General features: G+C 40.7%; 1 protein-coding gene across 3 annotated transcripts in view; it reads left to right on the forward strand.

Moving 5' to 3' along the window:
- CAPN15 (calpain 15) overlaps positions 1–14,563 on the forward strand; it is a 112,807-nt gene that overhangs the window by 27,904 nt on the left and 70,340 nt on the right. The window lies entirely within an intron of this gene.

Here is a 14,563-nt window from a genome sequence, read left to right on the forward strand (position 1 = left end):
AGTTAGTGAAAATAGAAATGTAATTTTTTTCCCATCCAAGTTAATGAACACCCTGAAATCTATTCATGGATTCCCCCTCCTCCCATCCCAAATTAAGGCTTCCTGCTCTAGGCCATGTTTATTTGCTTGCCTCTTGAATCTGTTTTTGGTCCTGTCACTAACTGCTTCCATTCCTAACAGTACTTTTTGTCTTTGATGACTCAACTTAGCTCCCCGTATCCTAGTTACTGATAATAAATTATTGAATATGTATCTGGTCATTTCTTGCACTGACACTTACTGATTATGGCCTTGCCAACCAGAAGTTTCCATTTGTATCACTGAAAATTTTCAACTTCAGTCCATAGTAGCACATGGGTACCTAGGGGTAGGTTGGAAGGAACAGTACATTCTCTTTATACTCTCTTCCTTGTCAATTTTATTCACTCCCAAGAACTCTATGTAGATAACTCCCAAGTCTGAATGTCTATCCCTAGCATTTCTCAAGTTCAAAGTCTTGCATTTTCTATTGTGTGCTAGAAATGTTTGTAGCTTCTGCTGAGACCTCAAACTCAGTCTACCTAAAACATACCTCATCTTCATTACAAAACTACTTTTGCTCCTAACATCCCTCTTACCACTAATTGCATTTCTACCGTCCTGGCTGGAAACCTCGGAGTTCACTGCTACCTCTTCCCTCTCCCTTATCCTCTCCGTCTACTCGGTGGCCTATTGATTCTACTTTCAAACTATCTCTCACATCCAGACCTTTCTTTGCATTCCCACTGCTTCCACTTCTACTGGTCAGCCTTCCTCCAATCCCTTCTCCATCCTCTGCCAAGGTAACATATCTGGTATAGAGGTTTGGTGACTTCACCTCCAGTGGTTACTTGTTGCATAAACTCCTTATTCTGACGTTCAAGGACCTCTGAAGTGACACCCTCTACCTTTCCAGTTTTATTTCACACAGTTTCCCTTTGACTACACTACCTTGCAGAAAGACTGTAATGGAGGGGCAGCTAGGTGGCACAGTGGATAAAGCACTGGCCCTGGATTCAGGAGGACCTGGGTTCAAATCTGACCTCAGACACTTGACACTTACTAGCTGTGTGACCCCAAGTCACTTAACCCTCATTGCCCCACAAAAAAACAAACAGAAAGACTGTAATACCAGCTCCTTTCTCCATCTCATCCTGTCCCTCTGCATTTGTTCACATCGTCATCTGTGGTTGTAAATTTATAACCTTTTTTCTAAGGCCCAGCGCGGTTGCTACTACCTTTAGTGCTAGCATCCAGCTTTCTCTCTGCTGGTAGTCCTGTCTTCCTTGAATCTCTCAGACTCCTCTTATTTCTCAGATGCACATATCACATTTTAACTTGTATCATTAATTTTGTGTATGTTTTATCTCCTCAATCAGATTGTAAGCTCTTTTCATCTTTGTAACTCTAGTACTTATAATATCTTGCACATAGTTGAATTGAATATGCTGGTCATATTTAGGTGTTACCTTATTTTGACAAGGGTAGAGGACTTCCTTTCCAATGGGGTGCTGTAGGATGAGAGGAGAGATTTGATAACAGTTCATCAGAGATGGTTGGCAGCTTGGATATGAAGATACTCATGCTGTGACCTAACACATCTGGATCACACTCAAAGAAGGTGCTCATTGGCTGACCTGGCCCAAAGCAGGAAATGCTATTGAATTATACCTCACCAGAACCTATCACCAATACGGATGAATTCTTTAGCAACATAAAAGGAGAACCAAAGTTCTTATGTCATGCAAAGCATGTGAAAACTCCTTTTTTTCTTATAATAGGTTAATCATAACTAAATTATAAATATGTTGTGTAAGACATTATAATGATTACAATTAAATTATATTTTATAATAATTTTCTGGATTGGAACTACTTAGTGATAGCATGGAAAAGAGTACTTGACTTGAAGTTAGAAGAATGGAGTTTCAATCCTTATTCTGACATTTGCTAGCCTTATGATAACTGTGATCAGTCATTTAAATTTTGCAGGCTTCAGTTTCTTAATCTGTAAAAGGGGAATAATAATAATAATATTTGTAACTCTACCTCATAGAGTTTTCTGAGGAAAGCACTTTATAGTAATGTGAGCTAGATGATTATTATCGGAACACTAGCTGGGATGACATGTATGAGATCAGAGTAGTTCCCCAAATTTATCAGTTTCCGGACATTTTTCTGTTCCCCTTCCCACATAGCAATGTCATAGTAATTAGTAGTTGTAAACTTACTGAGGGCAGAGACTGTATTTTCTATCCTGTTAAATGCTTATGACAGTGTCTTGCATATAGTAGATAAGATACCCCATAACTATTAATTAAATGGATAAAATGAAGCATTGGTGATCAGTAAACAATTCTGGTTTTCCTGGGATTTGGCCTCTGTGCTAACAAATATTTTCTAATGTCTTTGACCTTTCTTTCAATGGTTACATATTTGGTCTAGGTATTGTCAAGCTTTGGTTTGTGGTTTGCAGTAGTCCTAGATTATTTGCAGGTCCTCTGAGCTGTGCCATCTCAGGTGTCCAGCTGGTTTATCAGTTGTTTCAGCTTTGATTTAGGAAGTAGGACCATCCATAATCAGGACACAGTATCTACTGCCTCTCACATTTTAACTTGTATTATTAGTGCGTATTTTATCCCCCCCCAATCAAATTGTAAACTCTGTGAAGTCTCTCTCTTTTTTTTTTAACTTTTTTTCATCTTTGTAATCTCAATACTTATAAGACCTTTCATATAGTTGAATTGATTATGCTGGTCATATTTAGGTGTTAACCTTATTTCAACTAGGGCAGAGGATTTCCTTTCCAGTAGAGTGTTTTTGGGTTTTTTTGTTTTGTTTTGTTTTGTGGGACAATTGGGGTTAAGTGACTTGCCCGGGGTCACACAGCTAGTAAGTGTTAAGTGTCTGAGGCTGGATTTGAACTCAGGTACTCCTGACTCCAGGGCCGGTGCTCTATCCACTGTGCCATCTAGCTGCCCCGTCCAGTAGAGTGTTGTAGGATGAGAGGAGGAATTTGATAACAGTTCATCAGGGATGATTGGCAACTTGGAGATGAAGAGATTCATGCTGTGACCTAACAATGATATGTCTGGACCACACTCATGGAAGGTCAAGGGCACAGATCCTGATTCCAGTTACTTTTGCAAGGAGAAAAACAAAACAAGAGAAAACTATTCTGTGGCTACAGAATGTACCCTTTGATCCAGGCTAGCTGTCTGTGAAGAAGATGAAACTGTAGTGTACAAGTACATCATCATTACTGAAAAAGAATGACTGAGAAGGAGCACTGATCTGGGGACTAGAAAACCAAAGTTTCAGTCCTGTCTCTGAACTAATATATTACCATGGCTAAGTCACTTCCCATGTCTTGTCTTTAGTTCCCTCATTGGCAAAACGAGAGGGTTGGACTAGATGATCTCCAAGTCTCCTTTCTAATATAACAGCCATAATCTTATTCTAAATTGCCATCCATTTATGATGCATAGAGTTTTGAAAACCAGCTGGCCCATCTCTTTTTTTTCTTTAAAAAAATTATTTTATTATTTTCCAGTTATATATTACATATAAGGATAGTTTTCAAAATTTGTTTATACTGGATTTTTAGTTCCAAATTTTTCTTTTCTCCCCCCCCCTCCCTCCTGCCCAAGACAGAAAGCAGTCTGATATAGGTTGTATATGTACAGTCACATCAAACATATTTCTACATTAGTCATCTTGTGAAAGAAGAATCAGAGCACAAACGAAAAACCTCAAAAAAGAAGGAAAAAAACCCAACAGTCCAGGGCAGCTAGGTGATGCAGTGGATAGAGTATCGGCCCTGGAGTTGGGAGGACTTGAGTTCAAATCTGGCCTCAGACACTTAATACTTACTAGCTGTGTGACCGTGGGCAAATCACTTAACCCCAATTGCCTCAACAACAACAACAAAAAAAAAAACAGTCCAAAAATAGAAACAGTATGATTCAGTCTGCGTTTATAATTCACAGTTCTTTTTTCTGGATGTTGAGAATATTTTCTATCATGAGTTCTTTGAAACTGTTTTGGATTGTTGCACTGCTGAGAAGAGCCAAGTCTGTTCCCATTGTTCATCATACAATGTTGCTGTTACATTGTACTGTGTACAATGTTCTCCTGGTTCTGCTCCTCTCAGTCAGCATCAGTTCATGTAAGTCCTTCCAGGTTTCTCTGAACTTCTCCTGCTCATTGTTTCTTACATCACAGTAGTTTTCCATAACATTCATATACCACACTTTGTTTAGCCATTCCCCTATTGATGGGCATTCCCTCAATTTCTAATTCTTTGTCACCACAAAGAGAGCTGCTATAAATATTTTTGTACATGTGTGTCCTTTTCTCTTTTCTATGGTCTCTTTTGGAAACAGACCTAGCAGTGGTACCACTAGGTCAAAGGGTATGCACGGTCCCATAGCCCTTTGTGGCCCATCTCTTTTGACTGTGAGTCAGTAGTATAATCTTAGAGCAAGGACAACACATTTTTTTAAAATTTTAACCTGCAAATTAATCTTTCTCAATTTCATCCTCCCCCTCAGCACTATCTGCTCTACCCTTTTCATAATTCTTTTCTTGGACAACCATGTCCTCGTATGTTTCAGAGACCTTTCCTCTCTCTGTCACCTCTTCTACATACCATTGAACAATGGCATGCTTGGCATGTATCACGTTAAACTTGTGGTCCAAGAAAGCCTAGTCCTCAGCAGCTGATGAGGTGTTGCTCACCATGCACACATCTTTGATGTAGTTTGGCCAGGTTTACCAGGAAATCTAGTGGAAGACTGGTAATCAATGCCAAACTTGAAGCCAATTGGGCAACAATCCACAAACTAGATGCTATACTTTGTCTTTTTTTAAAAATTAATTATTACTTTTTTTTTAGTGAGGCAATTGGGGTTAAGTGACTTGCCCAGGATCACACAGCTAGTAAGTGTTAAGTGTCTGAGGCTGGATTTGAACTCAGGTCCTCCTGAATCCAGGGCCGGTGCTCTATCCACTGCGCCACCTAGCTGCCCTATACCTTGTCTTGATGGTGGCAGTAACATTTTTGGTAACCGCATCACCACAGTACAACAATCACCAAGCCATGTATTTACTGTGGCAAGGGCCATAATTTACCATTTGGTTAGCTGGTTCAGAGAAAGCATTGGTGATCTCTGCTACAGTCACCTGCTCATGGGAGATTTTCTCAGCAGAAATAATTTGGGTTTCTGTGGTCAGAAGAAAGCGAATTTGGGTATATGGTATGAGGTTGGTCTGGAATTCTGTCCAATTGAGATTCAGGACACAAAGGTCAGAGAGAGGCAGTGATGATAAAATTTGATTATGGTGTGATTCAAGTTAGTGTAGGTTGGGTGTTTAATATCTAGGTAGCTTCGTCATCTACCACGAAGGTACAATCCGTGCTTCCAGTTGGTGTGAGTCATCAGAAGGTAGTTGGAGGACTCAGCAATAGCTGTGGAAACCTGGGTATATGGAGAACTCTAGCTTTGACTTCTTGCTGTAATCAAAAGACACATAGCAGACAACTGAAATCAGAACCAGTCCTGCCACCAAAACTCTGGAGAATAAAGAAGCCTTGAAGACCTCTGCACGTATTAATAAGCTGCTGCATCCTTTCCAGAACCAGGTCAATGATGCCAATAGTGGAGGGATCTCAGGCATGGTCATTAGCAGAATCCTCCTTGCTGCTGATCAGCTGCTCAGAGTGGAAACTGGCAGTAGGTTCTAGGATGAACTTCATCAATGACAATTGGTTCTTGTCACTTGGTATTTGACCATTAGAATGGATATCATTTTCCAAGCAATACAGCTTCCAGTGGGCATCACCAAATCTGGACAGCCGTCCAGCCCATGTATAGAGATAATCTCATGCGTGGCCTTTGCCAAGTGAGCAGGGTGGCTGCTGGGACAAGAAGAAATGGAAAGGAGACACAAGTTTCTTACTGACCAGCCCTTGGTTGGGGTGGGGGTGGGGTCTCAGGAAGAAAAGTTAGTGAGATCCATCTATATTTCTTCTTCTCCATCCTTAGCCTTTTTGTTTCTTTCTTTCCTTTTTTTTTTTTTTGGCAGGGTAGTGAGGGTTAAGTGACTTGCCCAGGGTCACACAGCTAGGAAATGTTGAAAGTCTGAGGTCAGATTTGAACTCAGGTCCTCCTGAATTCAGGGCCAGTGCTTTATCCACTGCACCACCTAGCTTCCCCCCTTAGCCTTTTTATTTCACCCTCCATATGTGTGTGTATATATGCATATTTGCATATGCATACATATGGCCCCATTTAGAAACCTTAAACTGCTGCTTATAGAAGTTATATATAATTTTAAGTGTGGGGGGTGGCGGGGGGGGGGGGTGAAGGGTGATGGTGTTGGCCCAGACCTGTGATTTTCTTGATATAGGAAATTCCAAGTGAGGACACTCCCTCTGCCTATGCTGATTGGCAAATGTTTTGCAACTTATAATTAGAGGAGTTGGAGTGGTCACAGAGAAGTTAAGCGATTTGCCCAGAATCTCACAGCCATTATATGTCAGAGGTGATACTTGAACCCAAGGCTTCTTGACTCTGAGGCTGATTGGTTACTCTACCAGCAGCTCCCCTAGCTTGTTACAAGCTTGTAAACACCCAACCATATATCTTCATTCTAAATGCAAGTGAGCAATAATGGCTATTCATATGATACTATGTGGTAGGGTTTTATGAGGGTACTATGCAGTTGAAAATGGTTTTGGTAACTAGGGAAAAACTTAAGGGGCCTACTCAGCTCGCTCTAGGATGTAGAAATTGAATTGATAAGTATTTGAAAATTAGAAACATAGGTGAAAGTTTATGGTAATTAGAGCACTGTTGCCTGGCATATTGGGTTTTTTTCCTTCTTTTCTGTGACAGCTATTATGATACTTAGATCTTTCTAATGAGGCATATCATACCAACCCACGCTTGTTTTTGTTAGCACATTATATAATATTCAGATGCTGTAGGTTAACATTAGAAATACCAGCACCCTTTTTGTATTAGTATTCTTTCCTGATGACCTAAGAGTGTCACGTTTTTGAAGTGTTGGTCTTTTAGGTCAGATGCAGTTGGCACTGGTTAAACTCATCTGGCCAAACCATTGTAACCTTGTGTTCATCACAGGGAAAAAGCTTTCATGATGTTATTCTTAGTAGGGAGGGTCTTTTCATTAGGGACATTGTGAATTTGCAAGATAGATTCTCTTTAGGTTTCTCCTGAGAGGGGTCTGCAAGGCTCATTCCAGACCTGACATTTAGTGGGGCTGTCGGAATCATCTTTATATTGGGTAATGAGGAGTAAAGAATTGATAGAGATTGGTAATATCAAGCCAGGGTATATACTTGTGTACTATTTGTTGGCCTTTGAGGAAGAGAACACCTAATTAGCTATCATGCACACTAGACTTCCTTCTTGTCCTTGAATTGGTTTGAATAGTGATTCCAGAGAATTCCTCGGTTTTAATTGCCTTTCTCCTTTGTGCCCCTGTAGAGGTTGTCAACCTGGTCATACCATTGAGAAACGAATTTACTGTGGACATCTAAGAAATCAGTAGTTCAGAATTGAAGGTTGGTGATTTAGCACTGATCTGCTGTTTTTTAAATTTTTATTTAAAAAAAATTATTTTTACGAGCAAGAGAAGTCAGTTTGTACATACTTTGATCCTCAACTCTCTTGCCTTTTGCCCTGCAGCATGTTGGAATAGTAACTCTCTCCTTTGGTCATTCCTCCTCCATTCTCCAACACTTAATCCAGTGACTTAAAAAAACCTTTTTCCTCCTTCTCCAATGACATTTAGTGTTATTCTGTGTCTATCGCTTGTGTATCCCAAAGATTTGCAACACAGGGTATCTGCTCCTATGGGTATTGTGTTGGTGGGGAATATGTGAACTTTGTGGATACTTTCATAGAGTATGTTCATTGACTGATTTCTCTAGCCCCACGCTTACAGTGTTGTTGTTAAAAGTGTCCAAGAGAGTGAGTGTATGGACTAAGGAGTTCTTTGTCTCCCTTCAGACAATGGATTTTCTCAGCAGTCTCTTCTAAGAAACCAGAAAGAAAAGAGGAAGTGAATAGAATTCAATCTCCAAACAGGTAGTGTGGGGCTGGTGCGGGCTCCAGTCCTCCACCATTTCTAGACCTCTTAAGTCATTTCTTTTTGACCGAAGACTCCTGACTCTAAAGTCATCTCATTTGCATTTGTCAGTAGTCTTCATATGCTCCTTTCCTCCTCAAAGCCCTGCTCTGCTTAGCCTAGCAACCTTTGCCTCTGATCTGCTTGCCGAGAAGGGGACTGGTGGGGCAAATCTGTGTGTCTCCTGTAGCTCTAGCTGTGCAAAGCAAGTGTCCTCTCCTGGAGAGATCAAATCAGTCACATTATGGAAAGGGTTGGTGAGAAAGACCCACACCTCTCTTTGGACCAGAATTTTTTTACCAAATAAAAACCCTTCTGTGACAGGATTATGGGGATACCTTAAATTTGTCCCACCTCATGGTAGTGAATGTATCTAGAGAGGGGAGGATTTCCCCTCCTCCTTTTCCAAGAGACATAATGAGGTGTCCACAGTGGGGAGCTCTATTGCTTGGCTTCGGCTGTCACCACAGATCAGATTTTTGAGATGACAGTTGTGTTTGTGTGTATGTGGTGTTTTTTTTTAACTTTTCAAGGAAAGGGCTTTGGAAGCATCTCTAATTGGATTTTTTTTCCTCCTGACTAGATGTTCTGACTAAAACATCTCCCTCCTCTGCTTTTCTAGCCAGAAGTCTCCTTTCCCATATCTCTCCTCTGAGTTCTGGTAGGAGGTATTTGGTTTAAAAGTCTGTAGCCTCAGAGAAAGCTTAGCTGGTATAGGGCCCCATAAACCATTTCTCCTCTGGGAAGTGGATTTAGGAAGATTAAGCATCACTGTTATTCATAATAATAGTAATAACCCAGCTGTCTGCAAAGCTTTACAAAGCACTTTCCTCACAGCAACCTTGTGAGGTTGACAATTCAAGTAGCAGCACTCCCATTTTATACATGAAGCAACTGAACCTCTGAGAGATTAAATGACTCGTACATTGTCCTGAAGCTCATGAGAGAGAAAGGGTGGGAATGGGGCTGCAGATCCAGTCTTCTGACTCCACTGCTCTTTCTCCTTCACCGGCTTCAGGGGAAAGGCTTTATGTTTCACTGGTTTCCTGGAAAAGTGGGCTGTGGAGGTGGAAGGGGCATGGAGACCTGGGGAAAGGACTAGGAGTAGCTATTGAAGTCTGCCAGAGAGGAGAGAGAACATTCCACTCCCCAAGACACCCTTTTTGCTTCCCACTTCCCTCCTCCCACTGAAAAACTGGTCTAAGGTTCATTTTTTTTTCTCTAAGGAGGAAAAGGGAGAAAAAGAAGTGGAACATGACTGGGGGCTGGGAAATGGGGGAGGGAAAAAATCAATTTCTTATTTGGAAAATAACATTTCAGAAGCAGTTAATGAGAACTTGTGAAAACCAGTCATTATTGTGTTTAGAAATAATAAGAGAAAGGAACTCTCCATGTCGGTTTGTTGAGTTGTTGTTTTTTTTCTCCCCCTATTCATCTCTTCCTCTTTTAAGCCCTCCTAGAGCCTTCTTCCTGCTGCCTCCAGCCAGGGATCCTGCCAAGCTGGGGCATTTTGCTGTTCACCATTTATGTGGTGATTTGTTGGAGGAGGTGGAATGGAAACTGGGAACATGCCCACCCAAAACCCTGAACCTTGCCTCTCCTTTCTTTCCCACTCCATTTCTGCTCAGAGATTTCTGCATCCTCTCTTGTTAAAACATAGGAATGCTGTTTGTCTCTGTTGAGAGCAACCCTCTGGTTCATGTAGGGAGGGGGGTAGGTGGGAGAAGAGAGGCTTGCTGATTTGGGAATTTTATAAACCAGTGAATGTGAAGTGCTTCAGCACAAACACTGCCTTGGTTTTGCTTTGTGAGAGGTGGATTCAGGTGATGAGTTATTCTTTCTGGTTCAGTTTTCTTTTAACCCTTTATACTCCAGCAGCTTCAGGTTTAGGGAATAGCCATGAATTCTGTGTAATCCCTAGTTTGTGGGATAATTTGGCTCATTTGTTTGTAAATTTGGCTTATTTTCCTCTTGAAATAGATCGATCTCATTTATTCAGTAAACATCTATTAAGCATCTATTATGTCCAACATGATGTGCTGGGGATGGGAGGGTTACAAAGAAAAGTAAAGATATCTTCAGATTAGGGAACATACAGTTTGTCAGCTTGATAGAACAGCCTTGTTGCAAGATCTAGACTGATTAGAGATAAATTATACTGACCAAAGAGCCGTCTCTATTTTACAGAACAATTGCTGGTGTGAAACTAAATCTGTCCCAAGAGTAACTCCAGCTTAGCTTGGGTTATCCTGTATCTATTTATAGTTCTCTTTCCACACCCAGCACTACCACAAGCAGAATTTTGTTCCTAAGCAGCCTTAAAGCAGGCCTCCTGGCCAAAGTCTTTCTTGGCTGGAGTGACTGGTTTGTGGGTGTTTTTTTTTTTCTCTTGGACTGATTTTGTGAGGCCTGGTGGTCAAGAAAGGCAAGGAGGAGGTGAATAGCAGGTGTAGGGGAAGGGAGTGAAGGGAAGATGAGAGTCAAAGAAGAGGTCACAGCAATATGTTTGCCAGCAGTGGCCTAAATGAATCAACTTGACTTTCACATCTCTTTAAGAGATCTTTATCCCAGGGGAGCCCTTCTCTCCTTGTTCCTCAGCTCTGCAGTGTGATTCCTGTAATATGATACCACTAAATAGAGGGCCTGGAGCTCAAAGTATAGCAATAATCTTATATTCCTAATTTTCAGTCCAATTCAACAAACATTTATTAAATTCTGAGAAAGTGTTTATGCTCAAAGATGAAACAGGACAGCCATTCTCAAGGAGTTTACAGTCTATTACAAGGGAAATAGGACATGTCTGCTGATAAATGCAATACAAATTAGAATATGGTAAGGGCAAAGGAAAAGTTCGGACAAAATATTAGAGAGATCACTTCCAACTGCAGGGGTGAAGAAAGCGTTCTGCAGGAAGTCGCCTGGATGATCCTTGGAGGAAGAAAAGAATTTCGTGGAGGTGGGGGTGGGGGTGGGGGAGGGAGATGTGAAATGGAAGAGGTCCATTTTTAGGCCCAGGGGATGTCACTAACAAAGGCATAGGGATGGCCAGAGGACAAGAGGAGGGACAGCCAGAAGTTCAGTTTGGCATGTAAAATACATGAACGGGTATAGATAAGGGTGTTAGAGGTAGGTTGGAAAGAATGCCAGCTGAAGGGCAGTGTATTGGGAGGGAAGCAGCAAGGTACCAGATAGGATGATACTCTCCTCAAATTATGTAGTAATGAGAACTACTGGGTTTTCTCACTTTGGTTAGCTATGCTGCTAGAAGTCCAACTCCTTTCTACTGTAGGAAATGGCAACGAACGTGGTGCTGTCTAGAAGAGAAGAGTGTGGTCCTTTTCTTGCTCACCTGTAATATGGTACCATCTTGGATTAGAATTTTTGCTCCAGAGGTGTGTGTGTTGATGTGAGTTGGTGTATGTTTTCAAAGAGGAAAGGACACAATTAACTTTAGTTCTTTCACTTTTGAATGAAAAGTACCATCTGTTTGTTATGGAGAGTGAATCAGAGTAGTTTCCTTTGTCACTTTCCAGAATTGGGCAGCTTCATTCTCCTCTGCTTAAGACTGATATCTTTCCTTAAATCTATCTGGTTTTAATTTTATTTCTATCTCTTCCTTACATGTAAGTAGGCTTTCCCCACTCATTAGTCCCACATGGGCTAGAAATTGCTAAACTCGATTATTAAATGTTTCCTGAGCCTTGAGGCACCAGGACTACTGGAGGTTTGGGTAATTTGGGCTACATAAATGTTGTCATGATGATAAATAGGAATTTATGTTTTCTGAAACAGTGGATCGCTCCTAAGTATCTTCAATCCCAAATTTTATTCTTAAGTTATTGCCTATTACAAGATGAATAAGCTGTCTGATAGCTTTGCATTCTAAAATGAGATGGTAAGGGAAGAAAGCCAATGGCAAATTTTTATCACTTGTAGGTAAGACTTGCTTTTGAGTCAATTAATTTTGAAGAAATAATAAACCCCCTTCCTTTATTCAATCTCTGGTTCTAGCACATGGACTTTAGAGTTTACTAAATAGGGAGGGAAAATCTGGGGACAAGAATTTGCTTTCTAGTTGTTTGAGAAGTTGTCCACGAACCTTGCCAGAATACCTTGGCCACCAAGCAGCGTGTCATGATTTACTGGGAAGTTTGCTGGGAAGAAGAAGGCAGGACTCCTGGGTTTTATTCCTTGATCTGATCATTTATTAGCTTTGTAACTCTGGGTAGGCCACCTACTTCTCTGGACCTCAGTTTTTTCAGCTGTAAAGTTGTGATAGGAGGTTGTTGTCAGGAAAATGCTTTGTAAAATGTAAAGCATTCTGTAAATGGGAATTGCTACTCTTAGTCACACTAGTAATAATCTGTCAGCCATGCCTACCTCTCAGGCCAGATGCAAAAGAACAGGCTCTGACACCCTTCCAAGCTCTCACTTGATCCTTGGAACCAGCCTGACTCTCAGACACTGCATTTTCCAGGGTCTTTGTTTCTTTGATTGCATTAAGTAGCTTCTTCATAAAAGTCTTTCTCAATCATGGTGGGCAATTGGATAAGCTCAGCTGTGCTAATTTCCCCCCTCGTTTCTCCTTTTTAGCTCAATTTTATGTTCCCTCAATTCTTTATTCTGTGATAAATCTAAATGATATGATCCCATTTCCTCCAGTCAAAAAAATAGTGTTAGTTTATTTATTTCAAACTCTTTGTATTTACATATTCAGGAAGTCTGATGCATGACTGTATTAGAATGACAGTAAGAGATGACACTATGTAATTGTTTTGAGATTTCCAAAGTACTTTACCTAGATCATTCATGTAGAAACGGACAAGACCTTTGAGTTCAATCCTCTAATTTTATAGATGGGAAAATTGAGACCTAGAAAGGGGAAGTGACTTACAAAGATCTGAATTAAAGTCTTCTAAAGCTAGCACCCTTTCCACTATACTACATTGTCTTTATTACATATATTGTATTATCTTATTTGGTTCTTACAACTACTTTTTTTTCTGGCAGGACAATGAGGGTTAAGTGACTTTGCCCAGGGTCATACAGCTAATAAGTGTCAAGTGTCTGAGGCCACATTTGAACTCAGGTCCTCTTGAATCCAGGACCGGTGCTTTATCCACTCTGCCACCTAACTGCCCTTCACTACTACTCTTTGGAGAGTCAGCATGGCATGAAGAAAGCTGGCCTCAGAGTCAGGCAGGCCTGGATTTAAATCTTGCCTCTGATTCATGCTGGCTGTGTGACCTGGACAAGTCACAACTTCTCAGTGCCCCAGGCAAACACTCTTAAGACTATGAGTTAGTTACAAACTAGAGTGAGTTTATGCACTCTCCCTACAAGGATGAAATCATAGATCTGGTAAAATAAATACTCTTTTTTTCTCTCTCTCTCTCCCCCGCCCCCGCAACCCCCAAATCCCCAAAACTTCTCTGTGAGGTGGGTACTATAGGTATTATTTTCCCTGTTTTACAGATTCAAGCTTAGTGAGTTTAAATGACTTGTCTGTAGTCTGTCATGTAGCTGGTAAGTATCTGAGCTAGAATTGAAGCTCAGGTCTCCCAGTTCCAAACCCATGCTACATTTCAAAACAGAATGAGAGGATTGGCTCATCTTTGTTTATGGGAAAGGGTAGAGTGGAGGGGTGGGGATTAATATTCTTGTAATTTTGACTCTCCCTGGAGATGAAGGCAGTGTCCTCAGTGAGTTGGAAACATTGTGTAAAATGCTTTGGTTTGAGTTTGGTTGGAAGCATTTACATTCTCCATGAATCACCCAGTTTGCCTTGGGCTGATCTTACAGTCTATAGGACCTTCTTTGGCTCCTACTGCCCGCCTCCTTTCAACATTTAATACCCCTCTCTTGCCACAGAGTTGGCTGCTATTGGGTTTGAAATGGTTCTGGTTTTGAAGTTAGTTATAGGAGATATGGGTTGATGGGTTTAGTGAAGGGGGAAAATATATGTGGGTGTGTATAAACTATATATACGTATACATGTACATACTCATGTGTATACATACATAAATGTGTATATATGTATATGTACATGTATTTATGGCATATCAAGTAAAAATGAAAAGATTCACCCAAGTTGAATTGAAATAATAGTCGTGTTACATTGGTCTTACTGCCTGTAACACTGCTGGTGTTAGTCATAGGAACTAGTAGTATGGAGGCCTATTGCTCTGGGGTATGACTTATTGACTGTTCAGGACCCCTATGTCCACCCTTCTAGTCATATGCCTTTATCTTCACTACTCCAAATCTTAAAACTTTGACTTATCTAGTCACCCTTAGATCCTTAGTATGCAAGCATGGTCCCTTCAGAGAATTCTTCATGAAGCTTCTGAAAACTTTATTCATTTAAATCATACTTTGTTTCTTTTCTC

Source organism: Dromiciops gliroides, chromosome 1 (genome assembly GCF_019393635.1).
Source record: "Dromiciops gliroides isolate mDroGli1 chromosome 1, mDroGli1.pri, whole genome shotgun sequence".
NCBI lineage: Eukaryota > Metazoa > Chordata > Mammalia > Microbiotheria > Microbiotheriidae > Dromiciops > Dromiciops gliroides.